At 35.4% G+C, this 19,174-nt stretch overlaps 2 long non-coding RNA genes across 2 annotated transcripts in view; one reads left to right on the forward strand and one right to left on the reverse strand.

Moving 5' to 3' along the window:
* The window catches only part of LOC143238210 (uncharacterized), a 51,071-nt gene that overhangs the window by 14,695 nt on the left and 17,202 nt on the right, over window positions 1-19,174 (reverse strand). The gene's annotated exons all lie outside the window — the stretch shown is intronic.
* Window positions 14,010-17,093, forward strand: LOC143239245 (uncharacterized). The gene is made up of 2 exons (XR_013021077.1): window positions 14,010-14,544; window positions 16,896-17,093. It is a non-coding gene; the product is annotated as an uncharacterized LOC143239245 (long non-coding RNA).

The following is a 19,174-nucleotide window of genomic DNA, read 5'->3' on the forward strand; positions in this document are numbered from 1 at the left end:
CGCTTAATCACGATAAAAATGCTCTAATTTACTCGAAAAACCTCTTAAAATACTATATAATTAAACCACTGTGATTGAAAAATATTTCAACCGGTTAAATATATGGCCGGTGGATAAAGGCGTTCGACTCGTAATCTGAGGGTAGCGGGTTCGAATCCCCGTCACACCAAACAGACTCGCCCTTTCAGCCTTAGGGGCGTTATAATATTTCGGTTAATCCCACTACTCGTTGGTAAAAGAGTTGACCAAGAGTTGGAGGTGGGTGGGGATGACTAGCTGCCTTCCCTTAGTCTTACACTGCTAAATTAGGGACGGCTAGCGCAGATAGTCCTTGTGTAGCTTTGCGCGAAATGAAAAAACACGACCAAACAGTACCTTATATTTTATCAGTTTATAAACAATTCAGTGTGAATCAGAATAATCTAGATTCAACCAGTTTAATATATGGACATTTAAGTTTGAGTCAAAGTAATTTAAATCCCATTACTCCACTTCATGAATATTTCAATAAGAGTGTAAATTATACGAGCTTCACAAATACTTCGGTAATTAATAGATGTTAATGTTGCTGGCGACACATCACTTCCCGATATTACTAGATTCACGCTACATAATACTTACTATTACACTGTCTGGAAATTACGAATATCTTCAAAGAACTTTTTAGAACAAAAATGCAGAAATAAAGAATGAAAGCTGTTACATTCCAAACTTTAATGAATTTGGAATTACTACAGGCCTGAAGCAGAGAAAAGCCTACATTTTAACACGTGATTAACTTCAACACAGGTAGAAATGGACACTGCTATATTTTAAACGATTTCTTAGAGGTAAAAGAAGGAGATTTGTATCAATTGAAAGAAGGACACTGTAATTTCTAATCTAACAAAGTTCTTTGTAGACCGGTGAGTCCAATCTTAGACCATCAATCCTGACATTCTTTACTTAGGCTTCAGCTTCCAATAATAAATTTGAGCATAACAGAAACAAAAGTTCCTCGCGGCTTCATCGGAAGATGTAACAGGTATTCCGTCGAATAGAATTGCTGTGACTTTAATTTCTTCGACTATCTTTTTTCTTGAAATCCAGACACTGTCTTTACGCTTGACTGGATTCTCCAGGACGTTTTAGCCTACGAACCTCCGTCAGCTTCAAATCCTCCATTATCACTTTCTTAACGAGTACATAAAATTTACTAAGTTTTATCACTGTATCTTTTTCTTTCGCACAGCTGATTTTTTTATTCTCATAACAATAACCTTCATGAAAACACTATACCAAACTCTGCCATGCTGCACAAAAACCTCATAACAAACCAATTCTCCTACACAGAATCCCATAAGAAACTCTATTATAGTACAGAAACATATCACGATAATTTCTTACATACCAACCTCTACCATTAAACAAACATCTCAAGACAAATCCTGACATACCAAATACTACCATTAAACAAACATCTCAAGACAAATCCTGACATACCAACCTCTACCATTAAACAAATATCTCAAGACAAATCCTGACATACCAAATACTACCATTAAACAAACATCTCAAGACAAATCCTGACATACCAACCTCTACCATTAAACAAACATCTCAAGATAAATCCTGACATACCAAATACTACCATTAAACAAACATCTCAAAACAAATCCTGACATACCAACCTCTACCATTAAACAAACATCTCAAGACAAATCCTGACATACCAAATACTACCATTAAACAAACATCTCAAGACAAATCCTGACATACCAAATACTACCATTAAACAAACATCTCAAGACAAATCCTGACATACCAAATACTACCATTAAACAAACATCTTTTGCTCTTCCAAACCCAATGTCTATATTTTGAGCTTCAATATACTTGTCACATTTAACGTTTTGTGCCGGGTGCCAAACTTAGTACTTACTTATAAAGTGTTTTTTTTAATATTTCATGTCAACATCGTCGCAATATTTGGCAAGATTCCAAATAGTCAAATGTTTTTAAATAAAAAATAATAATAACAGCTATCAAAACCTCATATTGTTTCATACTATTTACCTACGGAGAGAAATACGTCATAATGTATTTCTGAAACCACATACGTATTGAAACATCCGAAAACTGCGACATAAAAATTATCTTTAGCTATAAAGCAACTTTATTAGTAGAAAACACTGCTAATGAAGAAAAAGGAAAGACAGTGTTGGTCATACATGGTCATTAGTTTATTGACAGAAACCTTTGCTCGTAAAGTGGAAGGAAAAACATTGTTTGGCCACATATCGTTATATTTTTATTAACAGAAAATATTACTAACGAAGGAAAAGGAAATACAGTGTTGGTTATATGGTTAGTAGTTTATTGACAGAAACCTTTGCTAATAAAGTGAAAGGAAAAACATTGTTTGGCCACATATCGTTATTTTTTATTAACAGAAAATGCTGCTAATAAAGAAAAAGGAAAGACAGTGTCGGCTATGTATAATTATTAAAATATTGTTGTCAGTCTCGTATTTCTGAGTCCAAACTTCCCTCCGACCCACATTAAGCATCAGTCAGGCTAATATTTACGATTAACAGTTTTAGAGTTTTGGTAAACACTCAGTCTAGAATACCCAATTAACTTTCACCAACAAATAACCGAAGCATGGGAAGGAGCTTTAGAAGAGTTGGGGTGAAAGTTAGGGAGGTAGCACACATGTCACGCACGTTTAATCTCGGGTACGGACTAACAGTAGTCCCACTGGTTGGAACAGATGGTGCGCACGTGGCAGTTGGAAAGACCTACGTCACGTGCTCAGTGTTTATTACCGAAGAACACGGTATGTGTGATGGACAGACTAATGGTAAATGACCGACAAGCTAACTTATCGGCATATGCTCATTCGTACATTCTACAGATTATGTGTGCAAGAACGGAAGTTATTATTAGCGTAGATTGCACAGAATAAGTCGTGTGCTGCGACACTTCAGCTCGATGTATGTATACAGAAAAATCTGTTTTACTAAAATCAAGCACACAAAATATAATCACGCTAACTGTAGGTTTATTTGTACTGTACAAAAATAATTTTGTTGAATATTTTATTGTTTTTACAACAACCCCTGAAACAATGGAACCTTCTGCGTCAAAGTTTCTGGGCGCCCGATGACTTATTAAAATGATAAAATCTACTAACCGACAAAAAAGTAGTTCGATTGTCACAACAGTAGAGATGGTTAGTAAAACTGTTACAATAATTGGGATAGTTAGTGACAAGGTTCTCTACAAATTATTAAACATTACAACTCAAAACAGTGTTTTGCATTGTTTACTGTTTTGAAAAATGATACTAAACTGAAGAAATTCCAGTATCTTTCTCTCTATCGCGAACATTGCTGAACTTAGCTTAATTAGTTTTATACACTGCTACGAGAAAGTTCAGGATGTTGATCGTTTCATAATTTTCTAGAAAACCACAAAGGGACAATCTGCGCATATTCATTCCTCATTTTGAATGGATAGACTATTCAACATCACCCATCGCTAACTCTTAGGCTACTCCATTTGAATAGTGGGATTAACCGTCACGTTATAATGCTACCGCGAACAATAAGAAATATTAAGATGTTTTAAAAGTCAACCACAAAAACCTTGGAATATTCTAGACGTTAACAAGAAATCTTGAAATATAGCAATAAGAAACCCTATCTCGCACGTTTTAGGAGTTAGCAATCAGAAACCTAAGAAACGACGAGAAGTTAACAACAAGAAACCCTATAATCTTCCAGAAGGTGGAACAAAGAATATTCTAGCAGTTAGTAATACGAAGCACTAAAATGAGCTAAAAGATGATTACAACGAATTAGAAAATGTTCTAGAAATTGACTTTAAAATCCTATAATTTTATCATAACATTTAAGGAAAACAATAGACTTGTTGGATCAGGGAGACTGTCCGATCCACTATATACATAGGATTTAAGGAAAACAAGGGTCCTTTTGGTCCCTCTAGACCGCCCAACCTACTAAAATAAACTTTGAAATTAAAATAAAATAATCAAACCCAGTCTTTAGTCAAATGTTTACCAAGTTTTTTATTACACTCCTTTAAATTAATTACGTCTATCACATCAGAAGGTAATCCATTTCAAAGACCAAACACCTCGTTAGAAAAAACAAAAAAAATAAAATCAAATCTTTAACCGAAAATAACATCTATTCTGCCAAATTGCCTACTACTACCAACTTCACCATAAAGTACAAAAAGAGATGATGCATCAATACTATAATTTTCTTTAACAAATTTAGACATTTCAATCGTATCCCCTTAAATTCTTTTGTTCTTCAAGAGAAAACAATTCACAGATCTTAGCTTGTCCTCTTACTACAACCTTCCTACCCCAGCTACCTGAACTCTTTCCAACAATTCAATGTCTCTCTCAAGGTAAGGAGTCCAACACTGGACACAATTGGATATAATCAATAAAACTATAACGTCCTTAAACTTGTATTCAGTGTTTCTGAAGATATAACTTAAAATCCTATTTACTCTACCACTATCAACACCACATTGCTTGGATGGTTCAAGAGACTGATCAACCAGAACACCAAGATCATTTTCTTCCATAACGTCGTTAAGGTTATTCCCATCAAACCTAAGTTCATAATTCAAATTATCCCACACACATTATCTTGCATTTAATATAATTAAAAGCCACTATTTGTGGCCTCTTTTCCTCCTGTTTATTAACCAATGACGCTGTACCTTTTCACTTGGTTTTTGTTTAAATGCAAGAAGTAGATTTTAGAATTATAAAAAGCAACATTTTCTTAATAGTTAGCAACACCTGAAACATTAATATAAGAACTGGCACAGAAACCGGTGGGGAAGCATGCGGGAAGGGAGTGGCTTCTCTCAAGCAGAGTAATTCCTGTATAAGGACATAAAGAACAACGAAATATCCTTCTAAAGATTCTAAATTTTCATTTGTCAAAATGTTAAAACAAGCGCATGTACTTTAAAACATCACTAACTTGTCACTCGTTCGTCAACAGAATGGCTTTCATATACAAGTGATATCAGACAATTTCAGGTCAATTGAAAATTGCTCCAAATCCCTTGACAAAAGGAAGTTGATACGCCAGGACTTTCAAAAAATTCTAGAATATACTACAAGTTGGTTGCAAGAAACCTTAGCACATCCTTGAGGTTCGGTTGCAGGAAATCATAGAATGCTTTACAAGTTTGTTACGGTTACAAGATACCCTAAAGTGTTAAGGAAGTTGCTTACAAGAAACTCTACAGTCCTATAGAGGATGCTTATAAGTCTTACATTTACGAGAGAATGAGTGTATATTTCCTTATCTTCGAAAGAGAGACCTTGTGTTATCCCTAACCCTAGATATCAGCATATACTATTGTGGCTATAGTTTCCAGTGGACCCTCCTGGATACGCATCACGTGTCTCATCCTGTAATTAAATGCTACTAACCCCTCGTAGCTGCAAACGACTTGTAAGTTTTATATACATCCGTATTACTAAGCAGGGTTGTTTGTGCTTCGAATTGTCCATCCGTATTATGGTCATCATCCCATCGGCAATAGCACTAAACTTTGATAACGTAAATGTTATTAATGTCTTGTTTAGCGTGAATCCAGGGTTTCAATTTAGAGACAGACACAAATTACTCAGATACTCAGAACAGAGGAAAGAATATCCCCACAATTACAAAAAGAACGAAGTATATCAAAAGAACCATCACATAAACTGAAGTGAATGAATCATTGGAAGATAAAGTGAACTTATAACTCAGTTGGTGATTTTTTGTTTTTGTTTGTTTGGAATTTTACGCAAAGCTACTCGAGGGCTATGTGCACTAGCTGTCCCTAATATAGCAGTGTAAGACTAGAGGGAAGACAGTTAGTCATCAACACCCATCGCCAACTCTTGGGCTACTCTTTTATCAACGAATAGTGGGATTGACTGTCACTTTATAATGCCCACACGGCTGAAATGGCGAACATGTTTGGTGCGATGAGGATTTGAATTCAGCGTAAAACTTCTCTAGGGTTATCTGCGCTAACCGTCTCTAATCCAGCAGAGGTAGACTGGAGGGAAGGCAACTAGTCAATACCACTTACCGCCAACTCTTGGAATACTCTTTTACAAACAAATAGTGGGATTAACTGTTACATTACAATACCCCCCCAACTGAAAGGGCGAACATGTTCGATGACGAGGGTTCGAACTGCGAGTTGAGAGCTCTGACCACCAGACCTTTAGGTGGAGGGGTAATTATTGCAATCACAAGCTCACTTTACTCTTACTTATATGTTGCTAACGGCTAACGAGTTAGATTCTTCTTATGGTAATCTGTTTGTTATCATTTTCTGGAATAACGAACAGAGTTTAATTGAGGTAGGAATCGCGAAACAAATGTTTTTTACTAATTCCAAATATAATGGCCACATACTTAATTTCCCTGTAGCTTTGCTTCTCATTTTTGGCATATATCTTACGTAAATTTTCATTGCTTTTGTTTCAGCACAATGCAATACAGCTGTCATGTAACGGCGTACCTTTCACCCTGAGAAAAAAGTAGTGTGAAATTGTAGCATTATAAAAGCTAAAATCTATTTCTGAATCACGTGGTTAGGGTTGGTGATAGACAAGACCAATGAAACAGAACTAAGTGTAACTTATGTAACATGCACGTACCAAAGGAACTTAACCAACTAAACTTCACCTAACATTCATATACGAAAAAATAAAACAGAAATCGGAATCAAATTAAATAAATGTTGAACCAAATATACTGTTCGTTTCGCCGTTTCATAACATTAGGTTAATGCTGTAGAATAAAGCGATAGAAAGGTTTACATGCATTAGCTGTCATTAAACCTTATGTGGCTTAACCTGTAATTTCCAGAATCATCTGCAAATAATGGCTGACTTCTTAGTTTGGGTTGACTGTAACAAGATGTTTATTGAACTGTCTTTTCTGTCCCCTTCACTTATAGGTGTACAGGAAAGAGGGCTGGCCACAAGGGCAGCGGAAGTGAATGTAAACTAAGCTACATCTGTTAGGTCCCCCTGCGCATGACTAAACTTAACGGTGCACAACTCACGGGTTAAAAAAATAAAAAATCCCCACTACTGACAAAGCAAGATGGTGAACGCACCGAGTTGCGCCAGATGCATTTTCAAATATACAAACGTCATAGAGTAACTTAACGAAATATCACAACTTGTAATGCATGTAAGATATGTTAAATACGATACACATAATCAAAACACGTGTTTGCCCGAGTTAGTGTACAAAACTTACAGATGCCCGGGAGGACGTTGTCATGGTGATGGTTAAGACGTCTCGAGCTGTATGTACTGTAAACCTTACAACATATTATCGTCTACAATTTATCTACTACAATAGACCCTACAATATATTGTTATCTATAATTTATGTAATACAATAAACCCTACAACGCATTGCCCTTTGCAATTTATATACTACGATAAACCTTACAATATATTGTTATCTATAATTTATATAATACAATAAACCCATTAAAGAACTGGGTTAAAGAATAACAGAACAATTAAATACTGAAAGTTTTGTCAGTCTTGAGGTGTTTTAATAACTGTACACTCACTTTTAATACTGTAATGTTGACCACACCTTTCAAGTGTAAATTTCTAAACAATATTCCGTTTATTGCCCTCGAACTACTTGTGTTAAGAAATCTTCCGCTTTGAAGAGAAGGAAAGACAGTCTTTTATATTGTTTTGAGTGGAAGACAAATGGCCATGAAGTGTTTATTTTTTCTATCACTCCCTGGACACCCAGACGGACGTTTCGGTTTACCAGATAATTGAACAGGAACTTGAAACTTGAGTTTCGGAATGGCTCGCGGCTACTACAATAAACCCGACACTGAACTGGGTTAATGAACAACAGACTAGTGCAGGGGCGTCAAGGCAGAAAATAGCGCCATTTCGAGCCACTATACTAGTGTGTTACTCCGCCCCTTTTTCAAGAATGTACAGAACTATCGCTTATCTTTACAGACCTCTGTTGTTGAGGGTACAAAATAATAAGTAATCTCGGATTGTCGTAGTTCACTTTTATCGGTTCTATCCAGAAATATTTTACAGGGGTTTGTTTTGGTTTGGTTTGTTTTGAATTTCACGCAAAGCTACACAAGGGCTATCTGCACTAGACATCCCTCATTTAGCAATGCAAGACTAGAGGGAAGGCAGTTAGTTATCACCACCCACCGCCAACTCTTGGAATACTCTTTTACCAACGAATAGTGGGATTGACTGTCGCTATATAGCGTCCCTACAAGGCTACAAGGGCGAGAATGTTGGTGTGACGGGAATTCGAACCCGCGACCTTCAGATTACGAGTCAAACGCCTTAACCCACCTGGCCATGCCGGGACTTTTTACAGGGGTTACACCCGATTCATCGACACGAAACCACGAAGTGGGTTTCTCGTCATCAAATGATTGGCTTTACTTTGTTACGTACAACACTTTCAAATAACCTAAAAAGTTGTGGAAGTATATAACGTAATCAATACAAATAACCTTATGATCATAACATTATACAGCACGTGAAAATACATAAGCACAAATCTTATCACTCCCTTTAACGTAGATTATCTTCATATTATAGTCTTGTAATGATGAACACCAATTTAACAGTCTTCTGCTTTTGTTCTGCTGCAAAAGCATTTACATTGAAATGTTCTTAAGCTGACACTAAAACCAATGTTTTTTTTTTCCACAGTAGAATAAGTCTTTTAAATTACAGTTAACTGTTTTAGAAAAATAACAGACAGGGTGTTCAATACGTTTATCGTCTGATTGTAACAGAATAGCACCAGCGCTAAAATCGTTGGCATGTGAAAGGCTTATTTATCAAAGTCAGGTGTCATTAATTAACACAGGGAAAGTGCACGATAAAGATTTGACCGTTTCAAAAGCAGATTGACATGTTTCACGCCATTAGAACTTTTGATTTGTCTTCACTAGGTTTGTTGGACAATTCACAACAAAATCAGCACTTACAGAACTGAAGGGCTTCTTGAAAGCTGGGATAGGTTTCAAAGAACATAATTTTCTGGTTAGGTTTGACAGGTATGACAAGTTCTATAAATCTAGTAAACATATTTTCCAATTTTTGGCCGAAAGGAACGTCTCACAATTTTGTCACGTCTTCTTTTGGCCCCTAAATGACCTCCCATGAGGAGTTCCTGGACAATTTTCAATATTTCAGAGCTATATGCTTTGGGAAAAACGATTTAATAAGCTATAGCCAACTCCTCTGAAGCTGGCACATCTGGTAGTCTCCATTTCTCAAGAGCATATCATTTTTGCAAAAATAACTACTTTGAACTTTCTCCAGTTCATTCTTTGGGAGTGCTTATTTAAAAAGTTATGAGATATGTGGATCCATTTTTTGTTCATAGATCAATCTGATTTTAGCAAATGGTACTTCACCAGATGAATCAAATCCCTTACGTCCATCTCTGCCACTCATCAAAGAATTGTCAGTAAGACAATCATTCATAAAATCCAAGTAGGATAAAAAGATGTCTGATGTTAAACAAATGTTAGGAAGTGAAACATTAATAAAGCTTGAGCAATAACAGATTCATCTGTGACAGAACTCGAATCTAAAGGTAATACACCTTCTAACAACAATGATTGAGTCGTCGCAGTATCACGTAGAATACATATGGGTATGAGATTACCAGTGTCATTTGTCAAAGACACAGAACCAACACACACAAAAGGGTCTAAAGTCCTCTCTAACTACATCAGCCTTTTTATCAGTGACCCAATCAACAATATTGGATGATCTGGTAAAACTACGTCCATATGTGGACACAAACGCACTGGGCGTTGTCTGATTTTTTTCTTTCTTTTTCAAACCAACAAGCGGACATAAAAATGATAAGGTTTTTACAAAAAAAATGGCAAAAAGGTCTTGGCTGGTTTTGATGAAGTTTTATTCTAACTATCAGAATATTTTGAACTGGAGAAGCTGGATTTTTAGAATAATTCTCAACTTTAGTTGCTTTAACAGGTACAGGTTTTTGCTGAGATAGTAGGAATTTCTTTTTTTATGAAAACTAGTTTTAAGTGTTAAAGTGTAGTCATCGGAAAGAGCAGCTGCTTCCTGTAGTTTTTCAACTTTATTTTCGTCCAAGTGAGTTTTGAGGTCATCGCGTGAACAATGTTTAAATTTCCCAATTAGACATAATTGTCTTAGTTTGTCGAAACTGTTGCCAATACACATAGAATTACATTATCGGTCAAAATAAATCGGGTCCGGCATGGCCAAATGTGTTAAGGCGTGCGACTCGTACTCTGAGGGTCGCAGGTTCGCATCCCCATCTCGCCAAACATGCTCGCCCTTTCAGCCGTGGGGGCGTTATAATGTTACGGTTAATCCCAGTATTCGTTGGTAAAATAGTAGCCCAAGAGTTGGCGGTGGGCGGTGATGACTAGCTGCCTTCCTTCTAGTCTTACACTGCTAAATTAGGGACGGCTAGCACAGATAGCCCTCGAGTAGCTTTGTGTGAAATTGAAAAAACAAACAAACAAACAAACAAAATAAATCTCTTTTCTCCAAGGATAAATTCCATATAGGTTTGATTATATTCCTTCTGATAACCTCGAAACTTTTGGCCTACAACTTTATATATAACCTAAATTTATAGAATTAACTGGGAAATGATAGTTGTCGAGGAACTAACTCGTATGCTTTGAGAATAGCTGCTTTAACTTTATCATAATTTGTACACTATTTTAAAAAGAGAGTGGCATAAACTTTCTATGCTTTATCAATTAAAATAAATAATAATAATAATGACTATTTTTCTGTGGGCCATTCCATGCTTTGGGCAATCTTCTGAAAACGTTGGAAATATTTATCAACTTCATTTTTATTGAATGGTAATAAAAATATCGATAAGTTCAAAGTTGTTATTTTGCCTTTTTCGATCGGAATTTAGTCTAATTTACATTTCTTTTTTGACTTCAGTACGAGCTTTCTCGGTCTCGAGACGTTCGTTTTATTTTTAATCTTTGATACGAGCTTCTTCAAGATCTGTGTCTTTAATTTTAGTTGGAACTCTAACTTATCTTTATCATTCAAGCCCCAATAGTATCCTCAAGTGGGGATACTAGAGTATTCCTTTGATGCTTCCTCAGACAACAAATCATCATAAAATTATGTTTCAATAATACGCTTCTCCAGTTCATTTTTTCCTCCTTGATTTCTTAACTTCTAATTCTAAAACTTTAGCGATTTCGAACAATTCACTTTTGTTATATTTTTAAAGTTGTTCGAGACAGGTGGGTTTAAGAAAATCTCGATATTCAGATCAAATCTTGCAGACACTGGTAAATATAAATTGAATTAACATTTGAATTTTAATTTGGATAGAAATTTGTTTCTGATTCTGATCTCGCACAGGAACCACCAATTAGTGAAAAGGATGATGATTAAGGACCTGATATTGTTATGTTGGTGTAGATCACCATGTTTTAGTATTGTCACGAACTGTCTTACTCTTGTAGCTCACCATGTTTTAATATAGTCACGAACTGTCTTACTACTGTAAATTACCATGTTTTAGTCTACTCACGAACTTTCTTACTGCTGTAGATCACCTTGTTTTAGTATAGTCACGAACTGTCTTACCGCTGTAAATCACCATGTTTTAGTATAGTCACGAACTGTCTTACTACTGTAGATCACCATGTTTTAGTCTACTCACGAACTGTCTTATTGCTGTAAATCATCATGTTTTACTCTACTTACGAACTGTCTTACTGCTGTAGATCACCATGTTATAGTCTACTCACGAACCTTTTTACTGCTGTAGATCACCTTGTTATAGTCTACTCACGCACTGTCTTACTGCTGTAGATCACCATGTTTTAGTATAGTCACAAACTGTCTTACTACTGTAGATCACCATGTTTTAGTCTACTCACAAACTGTCTTATTGCTGTAAATCATCATGTTTTACTCTACTTACGAACTGTCTTACTGCTGTAGATCACCATGTTATAGTCTACTCACGAACCTTCTTACTGCTGTAGATCACCTTGTTATAGTCTACTCACGAACTGTCTTACTGCTGTAGATCACCATGTTTTAGTATAGTCACGAACTGTCTTACTACTGTAGATCACCATGTTTTACTCTACTTACGAACTGTCTTACTGCTGTAGATCACCATGTTATAGTCTACTCACGAACTGTCTTACTACTGTAGATCACCATGTTTTAGTCTACTCACGAACTGTCTTATTGCTGTAAATCATCATGTTTTACTGTACTTACGAACTGTCTTACTGCTGTAGATCACCATGTTTTACTCTACTTACGAACTGTCTTACTGCTGTAGATCACCATGTTATAGTCTACTCACGAACTGTCTTACTACTGTAGATCACCATGTTTTAGTCTACTCACGAACTGTCTTATTGCTGTAAATCATCATGTTTTACTCTACTTTCGAACTGTCTTACTGCTGTAGATCACCATGTTTTATTATAGTCACGAACTGTCTTACTGCTGTAGATCACCATGTTTTAGTCTACTCACGAACTGTCTTACTGCTGTAGATCACCATGTTTTAGTCTACTCACGAACTGTCTTACTGCTGTAGATCAGATCACCATGTTTTAGTCTACTCACGAACTGTCTTACTGCTGTAGATCACCATGTTTTAGTCTACTCACGAACTGTCTTACTACTGTAGATCACCATGTTTTAGTCTACTCACGAACTGTCTTACTGCTGTAGATCACCATGTTTTAGTCTACTCACGAACTGTCTTACTACTGTAGATCACCATGTTTTAGTCTACTCACGAACTGTCTTACTGCTGTAGATCACCATGTTTTAGTATAGTCACGAACTGTCTTACTGCTGTAGATCACCATGTTTTAGTCTACTCACGAACTGTCTTACTGCTGTAGATCACCATGTTTTAGTCTACTCACGAACTGTCTTACTGCTGTAGATCACCATGTTTTAGTCTACTCACGAACTGTCTTACTGCTGTAGATCACCATGTTTTAGTCTACTTACGAAACTTGTCATCTTTTTATCTTGCTACGTAGTACTTTACTACTGTAGGTCACCAGAATACTATAACATCATATTTACACTATAAAGGAAAGGACAAACATAGCATCAGTTGAGACATTTAGGATTGTCACTAAAGTACCGTACCAGTTTCCTCTCGGATTATTTACTTAATAAAAACTAAGTACCTTTCTGTACCTATGAATAACACTCAAATATACATTAAGGTGATTCAGGAAAAAAAATCTATACTGAAACAAATATTAAGTAAAGAACAGTGGGTAAACAAAGGATTTAGGTTTTGTTAAATATGTGTTTAAACATAAGATTCAGGTTCTATTGAATATATATATTTAAACATAAGGTTCAGCTTCTGTTGAATATATATATTTAAACATAACATTTTGGTTTTGTTAAATATATGTGTTTAAACGTAAGATTCAGGTTCTATGAAATATACGTATTTAAGCATATGATTAAGGTTCTGTTAAATACATATATTGAAGCGTAAGAATCATAAACGTAAGATTCAAGTTTTGTTAAATATGTGTAAACATGAATCAAGTTCTGTTAAATAAATATACATATAAACATAAGGTTCAAATTTTGTTAAATACATATATATATATATAAACATAAGACAGATAAAACGTTAAGAAATGTCACCTGCTTTTAGCAGATTGAATTTTTTGGTATTAACTAACACACACATTAAACGAAACAGTAATTTATTATTGTGGCTTCATGGGAAATCCCCTAATGTCTGGGTTTTTAATTCCTTCCCATCATAATTCTCTGTCCCACAATTGCAGAGTTGTTTCCCCCGTTCTCTATGAAAAAAACTCCTACGGTCCATCGTCTGGCATTGAGGCACACTGTTGAAGGGAAGCAGCTTAATTCTGATGTAGTCTTCACTGTTTGATCTTTCTTTGATCGTAGGGACAAAAACGTGCCGCGCCCGTCCCCTCTCTTCCTTGTTTACGGTCCTTTCTAGCTAACAGTCTTCTTGCGTTACTAGACATACTTTGTGTTCGCGAATGAACACACGTCTTTACCTGCGCAGGACGTCTCTGTCAGTGTACTCTCGAAAGCAGAAATAAGGAACCACTCACATATTTAAAAATTGTTTTAATATTCATGACAAACTGAAATGATTACCACGATATTTAATCCGTTTCCAGTTTCTAATGGGTATTTCTGTGTTTGTTTTTAGAATTTATCAGAACACAAACGCTGATACTACATCTACCGTTTTTTTAGTCGTAAACGTTGCTACCTATTGTGTTCAAGAAAGATCGGATAGTATAAATAAAAAACTTACATTCCAAACAATGGTTCAAGTAAGTGCCATGCGCACAACGAAAGCAGAGGACAGTCAACGAGGGTGAACCAGGAGTAACAAATATTTTATCCCAGGTATTCCAACACCAGTGGACTCAAAAACAAATGCAAGTATAACTTTGTTTGTGTGAATGTGTGTAACAGACGTTTTATCCCAGATATTTCAACCGGTCACGTGCACATTAGTTAAGCACAAAGTTGCACAGTGAGCTGGCTACCTATGCTCTTCCCACCAAGGGTATCAAATCCTCGTTTCTAGCGTTGTAAATCCGCAGACATGCTATTGTGCTACTAGGGGGCGTAATGAAAGCAAACTAGCCTCAAAGTCTAAACATCATTTAGGACTAGGGTAACAACTGGAAAATTCGAAACAGCTTTTTAACATTTGTTTGTTTCTGAATATTAACGGAAAGCTATACAAGACATATTTTCATTATCCCTGTTTATATTCAACTGAGAGACTACAGGAAAGACTGTTAGTTTGAAAGCAACTATCGACAATTCTTGACGTTTCCATGTTTAACCGAATAGTAGGATTTACAGCCACTTTTAGAGTGCATCCACGGGTCCAAAGTACCGGGCGCGTTTCTGTGACAACGGGATGTAAGCCGTGGACCCTCGCAAACAAAACCAACTCGCTAGAGAAGACGCCACGTCTACTTTTCTCTTATATGAAATAGTAGACAAGTCGTTAACTGTTGTCTATTGTGTGCAGGGTGCATTAACACATTTCTAATTTTTTTTTTCTGATAAGTAGAGCCATGACAAAACAAAAAACACGTTATTAAAATCAACTGATAAATTAAAACACGTTAGTAAAGCCGAGAAATCGATTAAATATAATTAATAAAGTCATGGAAAAATATAATCGCTTCAGTAATAAATATCATGAAAAATTTTAAAACACACGAATAAAGTTACAATGGGCTATCTGTGCTCTGCCTACCACGGGTATCGAAACCCGGATTTTAGCGTTGTATGTCCGCAGATATACCGCTGAGCCACTAGGGGGCTACAAGATATCTGCGATTTTTCAAGCTAACAATAAGGGTTAGCAACAGGTATATTACGTATTTTATAAGTTACTCATAATTTATTTAAACACACTTAAAGTATTTTGTCAAAGTTTAAATATCCAAATGCAATGAGACAAAAGTGTTTGTTTTTTCAACGAAGAACAAATGTCTTAGTTTTATTGTTGTTGTTGTTAAGCAAAACTGTACAATGAGTTATCTGTGATCCACGCGTATCGAAACCAGGATTTAAGCTTTATAAACCTACAGTTTACCACCAAGGTGAAATGGTTTAGCAGGAAAGTTGAAATGTAATGTGTCGAGTGTTGAATTTCTTTTATGACTTTAATTGGGTTGAGTTGAGTTTCAAGTCATCTTTTCCAAACCACGATGCTGACCTTACTGCTGTATATTGACATTCATGGTATAATAAAACAATCGATTGTGTTTATGAAGCAGCGAATTGCTCTAGAATTCAAGCAAATTAATTTCAATGCGCCACACAAAATACTTACGGCAATATAAATACAAAACTATATAACGGAAGTTAAGGTTGTCCAGTTTTGAATGTTTATACAAAGAACTAAGAACTGCAGTCATTGTTTAGAGTAAACTATATTTCAGTAATGACCACTGTTACTATGATATGCAGACCACGTGTATGTAACACCATAATCAAACTAAGAGCCATTTCCTACGTACTTCATAAATTTAAAACATGGATTTTTAAGGGGTTTGCTAGTGCTAGAGAATAAGATATTTACAGTAATTATTGATACTCCCCTTGTTTATAAATCAGTTACATAATGCTTTCACCTCCAGTGCACAAGAGATTTGGCGTGCCAACTTGATACCGTTTCGAACTTCAAATCGTCCCCACGGAAGTTAAGTGGTAAGCCTAAAGATCTATAATAGCTATGAATACTGGTTTAGATACCAGCAATAGAGTACGGATATCACCAATCGTGTAGTTTTGCGCTTAACTACAAACAAGTCTTCAGCCCATTGCTTCACTTTAAGGCATGGCCACGTGGTTAAGGCACTCGACTCGTAATCCGAGAGTCGTGGGCTCGAATCCCCGTCACACCAAACATGCTCGCCTTTTCAGCTGTGGGGCGTTATAGTGTGATGGTCAATCCCACTATTCGTTGGTAAAAGAGTAGCCCAAGAGTTGGCGGTGGGTGGTGATGACTAGCTAGCTGCCTTCCCTTTAGTTTTACACTGCTAAATTAGGGACGGTTAACGCAAATAGCCCTAATGTAGTTTTGCGCGAAATTCAAAATAAACTAAACTAAATCACTTTAAAGATGCTCGAGTTAATTTCTGTTCAGAAAAACGAAAACGTAATTTAACTTTCACTTGCTAAGAAATGTTAAATAATATATTAACGTTTTAAATATTTTATGTGCAAGCAAACAATTTGGTATATTTTTTTCTTTCTGTAGAGGTGAACAAAACTTTATTTTCTTTAACTAACTACCTTTGGTCAAAGAAGAGTAAAAAAACCTGTGACCTTGAAGACTAGCTCCAAGACAGAGACCGAAATGAACTGGAGCTTTATTTTTATTTTATCTTCCCCGGAGTGTCGGGTTCGTTAACAGTGCGGAATGAACAGGCTATCAAATAAACAGGTTTTAAGCTGATTTTCTTAACTTTTGCTGAAAATAAAGAACCTTATTGTACACCATCTTATATATTCATGGTATCGTTTCGAACGTCTAGTTAAAGGCGAAAAACAAACAATACATTTTCTTTAGTTTAACGGAGAAGAAAATAATAAAATGTGTTCATGTGAACAAGTAAAAAAACAAAATAAACACTGTATCAGAACAGACGTTCAGCTGTCTTTACTGAGAGACTGGCTGTTCAGTTCATTTTACTACATTTCTTGAGACACGATCGTAAGAATGTATCTTTAGTTTTGTATCTAGAAACAGACGTTAAAAATCCACACAAATTACACATGAAGATGGTGGTATTCACAAATTCATAAGCTTGCTCATAGAAAAATAGACGCTCACAAATCCACCTAATTGTACATAGATTGAAACAATCGTTGACTCAGAAACGAACGTTGACGTAAATATGCTTATAGAAACAGGCAGATACAGATCTACACATTTACGACAACGTGGTCACTCAAATTTTCATGGAAAATACATAATCGTTTAAAAAATATGTATAATTTTGAAATAACAAGGTTGAATATTTAGAAATTACGTTTCACATTTAAACGTTTAGCCGTCTTCTAAAATGTGTTATATGTTGTCTAAAGAGTTATGGGCCCTTTAAAGAAAGTAATATGTGTGATGTTAAACTGCAGGCATTGGTGAAAAGGTTGTTTCGCATATATATCAGGCACATCCTTACGGCACAATAGATACACCTTAAGTCTAACGTAGCTCGCTTTTTACTTCGATAAGTAAATGCAAGCAAATTTTACTGCAGTTTGTAGTTCAAGTTAATCAAAACAAGAGCATTTTTATTGACAAAAACACACAAACAAACGTTCTAGAATTATAATCTGTTATTGTCAACTGACGACCCTGCACGATATAACTGTGTTTATCTGACATTATTTAAACAGGTTCCACATATCAACATTATCACAGCCTTTTCTGTTTCTTGCTTAATCGTGTCACGCAAAGATTAACTGGTGATGAACACCTTCATTATCCCACAGTGACTTTATGTTTACAAGTATAACACATTGAAAGGTTTGCAAGAAAATTCCTCTAAACACGTAATAACAATTGAAGATTACTAAGGACAAAACTCCACAAATTTTTATCTTCTTCGACTTTTTTTCTCTGGACATTATCTATTTTTTGATACTTAATTAACATTTCTAATTATTTTAGACATATATAAAAAATGCATCAAAAGATCGATCATAACCAAACTTTATCTAAATAAAATGTCACGGATACGTTATCTATTAAAACAGATTTTAGTGGTTTAGTAGTTATGACATGAATACATTGTTTATCAACTAGCCATTTAAAAACATTGACCTTGTAGCTGTCTAAACAAAGTTTAATGGGTACACTGTTTATCAACTAGATATTTAAAAACATTGACTTTGTAGCAGTCTAAACAAAGTTTAATGGATACACTGTTTATCAACTAGCCATTTAAAAACATTAATCTTGTAGCTCTCTCAACAAAGTTTAATGGGTACACTGTTTATCAACTAGCCATTTAAAAACATTAACCTTGTAGCTCTCTCAACAAAGTTTAATGGATACACTGTTTATCAAATAGCCACATAAAAGCATTAACCTTGTAGCTGTCTAAACAAAGTTTAATGGATACACTGTTTATCAACTAGCCATTTAAAAACATTAACCTTGTAGCTCTCTCAACAAAGTTTAATGGGTACACTGTTTATCAACTAGCCACTTAAAAACATTAACCTTGTAGCTCTCTCAACAAAGTTTAATGGATACACTGTTTATCAAATAGCCACATAAAAGCATTAACCTTGTAGCTGTCTAAACAAAGTTTAATGGATACACTGTTTATCAACTAGCCATTTAAAAACATTAACCTTGTAGCTCTCTCAACAAAGTTTAATGGGTACACTGTTTATCAACTAGCCATTTAAAAACATTAACCTTGTAGCTCTCTCAACAAAGTTTAATGGATTCACTGTTTATCAAATAGCCACATAAACGCATTAACCTTGTAGCTGTCTAAACAAAGTTTAATGTGTACACTGTTT

This window comes from Tachypleus tridentatus, chromosome 13 (genome assembly GCF_004210375.1).
Source record: "Tachypleus tridentatus isolate NWPU-2018 chromosome 13, ASM421037v1, whole genome shotgun sequence".
NCBI classification, from domain to species: domain Eukaryota; kingdom Metazoa; phylum Arthropoda; class Merostomata; order Xiphosura; family Limulidae; genus Tachypleus; species Tachypleus tridentatus.